The following is a 7,613-nucleotide window of genomic DNA, read 5'->3' as shown; positions in this document are numbered from 1 at the left end:
CATTCATGGTACCCCCCCCCCCTGATCTTGTCATCTCTAGTCCTCCTATACTGCCTGGCTCTGTACATCTCTGCCCTCCATACTGCCTGATCTGTCATCTCTGTCCTCCATACTGCCTGCTCTGTCATCTCTGTCCTCTATACTGCCTCTCTCTGTCATCTCTGTCCTCCATACTGCCTGCTCTGTCATCTCTGTCCTCCATACTGCTGCTCTGTCATCTCTGTCCTCCATACTGGCCTGCTCTGTCATCTCTGTCCTCCATACTGCCTGCTCTGTCATCTCTGTCCTCCATACTGCCTGCTCTGTCATCTCTGCCTCCATACTGCTGCTCTGTCATCTCTGCCTCCCATACTGCCTGATCTGTCATCTCTGTCCTCCATACTGCCTGCTCTGTCATCTCTGCCCTCCATACTGCCTGATCTGTCATCTCTGTCCTCCATACTGCCTGCTCTGTCATCTCTGTCCTCATACTGCCTGCTCTGTCATCTCTGTCCTCCATACTGCCTGCTCTGTCATCTCTGTCCTCCATACTGCCTGATCTGTCATCTCTGTCCTCCATACTGCCTGCTCTGTCATCTCTGTCCTCCATACTGCCTGCTCTGTCATCTCTGTCCTCCATACTGCCTGTCTGTCATCTCTGTCCTCCATACTGCCTGATCTGTCATCTCTGTCCTCCATACTGCCTGCTCTGTCATCTCTGTCTCCATACTGGCTGCTCTGTCATCTCTGTCCCTCCATACTGCCTGCTCTGTCATCTCTGTCCTCCATACTGCCTGCTCTGTCATCTCTGTCCTCCATACTGCCTGCTCTGTCATCTCTGTCCTCCATACTGCCTGCTCTGTCATCTCTGTCCTCCTACTGCCTGCTCTGTCATCTCTTCCTCCATACTGCCTGCTCTGTCATCTCTGTCCTCCATACTGCCTGCTCTGTCATCTCTGCCCTCCATACTGCCTGCTCTGTCATCTCTGTCCTCCATACTGCCTGTTCTGTCATCTCTGTCCTCCATACTGCCTGATCTGTCATCTCTGTCCTCCATACTGCCTGCTCTGTCATCTCTGTCCTCCATACTGCCTGATCTGTCATCTCTGTCCTCCATACTGCCTGATCTGTCATCTCTGTCCTCCATACTGCCTGCTCTGTCATCTCTGTCCTCCATACTGCCTGCTCTGTCATCTCTGTCCTCCATACTGCCTGCTCTGTCATCTCTGTCCTCCATACTGCCTGATCTGTCATCTCTGTCCTCCATACTGCCTGCTCTGTCATCTCTGTCCTCCATACTGCCTGCTCTGTCATCTCTGTCCTCCATACTGCCTGCTCTGTCATCTCTGTCCTCCATACTGCCTGCTCTGTCATCTCTGTCCTCCATACTGCCTGCTCTGTCATCTCTGTCCTCCATACTGCCTGCTCTGTCATCTCTGTCCTCCATACTGCCTGCTCTGTCATCTCTGTCCTCCATACTGCCTGCTCTGTCATCTCTGTCCTCCATACTGCCTGCTCTGTCATCTCTGTCCTCCATACTGCCTGCTCTGTCATCTCTGTCCTCCATACTGCCTGCTCTGTCATCTCTGTCCTCCATACTGCCTGCTCTGTCATCTCTGTCCCTCCATACTGCCTGCTCTGTCATCTCTGTCCTCCATACTGCCTGCTCTGTCATCTCTGTCCTCCATACTGCCTGCTCTGTCATCTCTGTCCTCCATACTGCCTGATCTGTCATCTCTGTCCTCCATACTGCCTGCTCTGTCATCTCTGTCCTCCATACTGCCTGCTCTGTCATCTCTGTCCTCCATACTGCCTGCTCTGTCATCTCTGTCCTCCATACTGCCTGCTCTGTCATCTCTGTCCCTCCATACTGCCTGATCTGTCATCTCTGTCCTCCATACTGCCTGCTCTGTCATCTCTGTCCTCCATACTGCCTGCTCTGTCATCTCTGTCCTCCATACTGCCTGCTCTGTCATCTCTGTCCTCCATACTGCCTGCTCTGTCATCTCTGTCCTCCATACTGCCTGCTCTGTCATCTCTGTCCTCCATACTGCCTGCTCTGTCATCTCTGTCCTCCATACTGCCTGCTCTGTCATCTCTGTCCTCCATACTGCCTGCTCTGTCATCTCTGTCCTCCATACTGCCTGCTCTGTCATCTCTGTCCTCCATACTGCCTGATCTGTCATCTCTGTCCCTCCATACTGCCTGCTCTGTCATCTCTGTCCTCCATACTGCCTGCTCTGTCATCTCTGTCCTCCATACTGCCTGCTCTGTCATCTCTGTCCTCCATACTGCCTGCTCTGTCATCTCTGTCCTCCATACTGCCTGCTCTGTCATCTCTGTCCTCCATACTGCCTGCTCTGTCATCTCTGTCCTCCATACTGCCTGCTCTGTCATCTCTGTCCTCCATACTGCCTGCTCTGTCATCTCTGTCCTCCATACTGCCTGCTCTGTCATCTCTGTCCTCCATACTGCCTGCTCTGTCATCTCTGTCCTCCATACTGCCTGATCTGTCATCTCTGTCCTCCATACTGCCTGCTCTGTCATCTCTGTCCTCCATACTGCCTGCTCTGTCATCTCTGTCCTCCATACTGCCTGCTCTGTCATCTCTGTCCTCCATACTGCCTGCTCTGTCATCTCTGTCCTCCATACTGCCTGCTCTGTCATCTCTGTCCTCCATACTGCCTGCTCTGTCATCCTCTGTCCTCCATACTGCCTGCTCTGTCATCTCTGTCCTCCATACTGCCTGCTCTGTCATCTCTGTCCCTCCATACTGCCTGCTCTGTCATCTCTGTCCTCCATACTGCCTGCTCTGTCATCTCTGTCCTCCATACTGCCTGCTCTGTCATCTCTGTCCTCCATACTGCCTGCTCTGTCATCTCTGTCCTCCATACTGCCTGATCTGTCATCTCTGTCCTCCATACTGCCTGCTCTGTCATCTCTGTCCTCCATACTGCCTGCTCTGTCATCTCTGTCCTCCATACTGCCTGCTCTGTCATCTCTGTCCTCCATACTGCCTGCTCTGTCATCTCTGTCCTCCATACTGCCTGCTCTGTCATCTCTGTCCTCCATACTGCCTGCTCTGTCATCTCTGTCCTCCATACTGCCTGCTCTGTCATCTCTGTCCTCCATACTGCCTGCTCTGTCATCTCTGTCCTCCATACTGCCTGATCTGTCATCTCTGTCCTCATACTGCTGCTCTGTCATCTCTGTCTCTCCATACTGCCTGCTCTGTCATCTCTGCCCTCCATACTGCCTGATCTGTCATCTCTGTCCTCCATACTGCCTGTCTCTGTCATCTCTGTCCTCTATACTGCCTGCTCTGTCATCTCTGTCCTCCATACTGCCTGCTCTGTCATCTCTGTCCTCCATACTGCCTGCTCTGTCATCTCTGTCCTCCATACTGCCTGCTCTGTCATCTCTGTCCTCCATACTGCCTGCTCTGTCATCTCTGTCCTCCATACTGCCTGCTCTGTCATCTCTGTCCTCCATACTGCCTGCTCTGTCATCTCTGTCCTCCATACTGCCTGCTCTGTCATCTCTGTCCTCCATACTGCCTGCTCTGTCATCTCTGTCCTCCATACTGCCTGATCTGTCATCTCTGTCCTCCATACTGCCTGCTCTGTCATCTCTGTCCTCCATACTGCCTGCTCTGTCATCTCTGTCCTCCATACTGCCTGCTCTGTCATCTCTGCCCTCCATACTGCCTGATCTGTCATCTCTGTCCTCCATACTGCCTGCTCTGTCATCTCTGCCCTCCATACTGCCTGATCTGTCATCTCTGTCCTCCATACTGCCTGCTCTGTCATCTCTGTCCTCCATACTGCCTGCTCTGTCATCTCTGTCCTCCATACTGCCTGCTCTGTCATCTCTGTCCTCCATACTGCCTGCTCTGTCATCTCTGTCCTCCATACTGCCTGCTCTGTCATCTCTGTCCTCCATACTGCCTGCTCTGTCATCTCTGTCCTCCATACTGCCTGCTCTGTCATCTCTGTCCTCCATACTGCCTGCTCTGTCATCTCTGCCCTCCATACTGCCTGCTCTGTCATCTCTGTCCTCCATACTGCCTGCTCTGTCATCTCTGTCCTCCATACTGCCTGCTCTGTCATCTCTGTCCTCCATACTGCCTGCTCTGTCATCTCTGTCCTCCATACTGCCTGCTCTGTCATCTCTGTCCTCCATACTGCCTGCTCTGTCATCTCTGTCCTCCATACTGCCTGATCTGTCATCTCTGTCCTCCATACTGCCTGCTCTGTCATCTCTGTCCTCCATACTGCCTGCTCTGTCATCTCTGTCCTCCATACTGCCTGCTCTGTCATCTCTGTCCTCCATACTGCCTGATCTGTCATCTCTGTCCTCCATACTGCCTGCTCTGTCATCTCTGCCCTCCATACTGCCTGCTCTGTCATCTCTGTCTCTCCATACTGCCTGCTCTGTCATCTCTGTCCTCCATACTGCCTGCTCTGTCATCTCTGTCCTCCATACTGCCTGATCTGTCATCTCTGTCCTCCATACTGCCTGCTCTGTCATCTCTGTCCTCCATACTGCCTGCTCTGTCATCTCTGTCCTCCATACTGCCTGCTCTGTCATCTCTGTCCTCCATACTGCCTGCTCTGTCATCTCTGTCCTCCATACTGCCTGCTCTGTCATCTCTGTCCTCCATACTGCCTGCTCTGTCATCTCTGTCCTCCATACTGCCTGCTCTGTCATCTCTGTCCTCCATACTGCCTGCTCTGTCATCTCTGCCCTCCATACTGCCTGCTCTGTCATCTCTGTCCTCCATACTGCCTGCTCTGTCATCTCTGTCCTCCATACTGCCTGATCTGTCATCTCTGTCCTCCATACTGCCTGCTCTGTCATCTCTGTCCTCCATACTGCCTGATCTGTCATCTCTGTCCTCCATACTGCCTGCTCTGTCATCTCTGCCCTCCATACTGCCTGATCTGTCATCTCTGTCCTCCATACTGCCTGCTCTGTCATCTCTGCCCTCCATACTGCCTGATCTGTCATCTCTGTCCTCCATACTGCCTGCTCTGTCATCTCTGTCCTCTCATACTGCCTGCTCTGTCATCTCTGTCCTCCATACTGCCTGCTCTGTCATCTCTGTCCTCCATACTGCCTGCTCTGTCATCTCTGTCCTCCATACTGCCTGCTCTGTCATCTCTGTCCTCCATACTGCCTGCTCTGTCATCTCTGTCCTCCATACTGCCTGCTCTGTCATCTCTGTCCTCCATACTGCCTGCTCTGTCATCTCTGTCCTCCATACTGCCTGCTCTGTCATCTCTGTCCTCCATACTGCCTGCTCTGTCATCTCTGCCCTCCATACTGCCTGCTCTGTCATCTCTGTCCTCCATACTGCCTGCTCTGTCATCTCTGTCCTCCATACTGCCTGCTCTGTCATCTCTGTCCTCCATACTGCCTGCTCTGTCATCTCTGTCCTCCATACTGCCTGCTCTGTCATCTCTGTCCTCCATACTGCCTGCTCTGTCATCTCTGTCCTCCATACTGCCTGCTCTGTCATCTCTGTCCTCCATACTGCCTGATCTGTCATCTCTGTCCTCCATACTGCCTGCTCTGTCATCTCTGTCCTCCATACTGCCTGATCTGTCATCTCTGTCCTCCATACTGCCTGCTCTGTCATCTCTGCCCTCCATACTGCCTGATCTGTCATCTCTGTCCTCCATACTGCCTGCTCTGTCATCTCTGCCCTCCATACTGCCTGATCTGTCATCTCTGTCCTCCATACTGCCTGCTCTGTCATCTCTGTCCTCTATACTGCCTGCTCTGTCATCTCTGTCCTCCATACTGCCTGCTCTGTCATCTCTGTCCTCCATACTGCCTGCTCTGTCATCTCTGTCCTCCATACTGCCTGCTCTGTCATCTCTGTCCTCCATACTGCCTGCTCTGTCATCTCTGTCCTCCATACTGCCTGCTCTGTCATCTCTGCCCTCCATACTGCCTGCTCTGTCATCTCTGTCCTCCATACTGCCTGCTCTGTCATCTCTGCCCTCCATACTGCCTGCTCTGTCATCTCTGTCCTCCATACTGCCTGCTCTGTCATCTCTGTCCTCCATACTGCCTGCTCTGTCATCTCTGTCCTCCATACTGCCTGCTCTGTCATCTCTGTCCTCCATACTGCCTGATCTGTCATCTCTGTCCTCCATACTGCCTGCTCTGTCATCTCTGTCCTCCATACTGCCTGCTCTGTCATCTCTGTCCTCCATACTGCCTGTTCTGTCATCTCTGTCCTCCATACTGCCTGATCTGTCATCTCTGTCCTCCATACTGCCTGATCTGTCATCTCTGTCCTCCATACTGCCTGCTCTGTCATCTCTGTCCTCCATACTGCCTGATCTGTCATCTCTGTCCTCCATACTGCTGATCTGTCATCTCTGTCCTCCATACTGCCTGCTCTGTCATCTCTGTCCTCCATACTGCCTGCTCTGTCATCTCTGTCCTCCATACTGCCTGCTCTGTCATCTCTGCCCTCCATACTGCCTGCTCTGTCATCTCTGTCCTCCATACTGCCTGATCTGTCATCTCTGTCCTCCATACTGCCTGCTCTGTCATCTCTGTCCTCCATACTGCCTGATCTGTCATCTCTGTCCTCCATACTGCCTGCTCTGTCATCTCTGTCCTCCATACTCATTGATTGTCCCATTGGTGCTCTCCTAGGACCTCTAATGATGTTTGATAAGAGGACGTCTCCCGACAGATGGAGGAAGCCCCTGTATCTCATCTATGGTGCCCCTAGTGTACAATCCCGGGCTATCAAACTCTCCATCGCCGGCCACATCAGGATTATAGTCATCCTCGAAGGGTTATATCTGTAAGACTAGATTTACAGTGAATCCCCCCCCCCATCAGATGTCAAGAGTCCCCCACTCCTCCTTACATCACAGTGCACCCCTTTACTTTGTGCTTCTGCGGGAGGAAGCTGGAAGCAGAATGTACAGAGTCTGGAGGAGGGCCATAGGAGGATCTGTAGGAGGAGTTATGTCCTCCTTTTTTCTGCCAACTGCGGAGATGGGAGGTGGGGAGGCAGCAAAGGCGAGCCTGTCTATGGCTGCACAAAGAAACTCAGAATCTGTAGGAGGAGTTATGTCCTCCTGAGATGAGGGGTAGGGGGCGGCAAAGAAAAGCTTGCCTGTGGTACACAGAGAAGCTCAGGATCTGTAGGAGTTCTGTCCTCCTTTTTTCTGCCAACGGCTGAGATGGGGGGGGGGGGGGGGTGGGGGGAGCAAAGACGAGCCTGTCTATGGCTGCACAGAGAAACTCAGGATCTGTAGGAGGAGTTCTGTCCTCCTGAGATGAGGGGTAGGGGGCGGCAAAGAAAAGCTTGCCTGTGGTAACACAGAGAAACTCAGGATCTGTAGTAGTTCTGTCCTCCTTTTTTCTGCCAACGGCTGAGATGGGGGGGGGGGGGGGAGCAAAGACGAGCCTGTCTATGGCTGCACAGAGAAACTCAGGATCTGTAGGAGGAGTTCTGTCCTCCTGAGATGAGGAGTAGGGGGCGGCAAAGAAAAGCTTGCCTGTGGTTACACAGAAACTCAGGATCTGTAGGAGTTCTGTCCTCCTTTTTTCTGCCAACGGCTGAGATGGGGGGGGGGGGGGGGTGGGGGGAGCAAAGACGA

At 53.0% G+C, this 7,613-nt stretch overlaps 1 protein-coding gene across 1 annotated transcript in view; it reads left to right on the top strand.

Moving 5' to 3' along the window:
* Positions 1-7,613, top strand: part of LRRC23 (leucine rich repeat containing 23) — a 39,365-nt gene that overhangs the window by 10,637 nt on the left and 21,115 nt on the right. The gene's annotated exons all lie outside the window — the stretch shown is intronic.

This window comes from Lithobates pipiens, unplaced genomic scaffold (assembly GCF_037356315.1).
Source record: "Lithobates pipiens isolate NorthernLeopardFrog02 unplaced genomic scaffold, aLitPip1_a1.2 Scaffold_47, whole genome shotgun sequence".
Lineage (NCBI taxonomy): Eukaryota > Metazoa > Chordata > Amphibia > Anura > Ranidae > Lithobates > Lithobates pipiens.
This window is presented reverse-complemented; position numbering and strand designations above follow the sequence as displayed.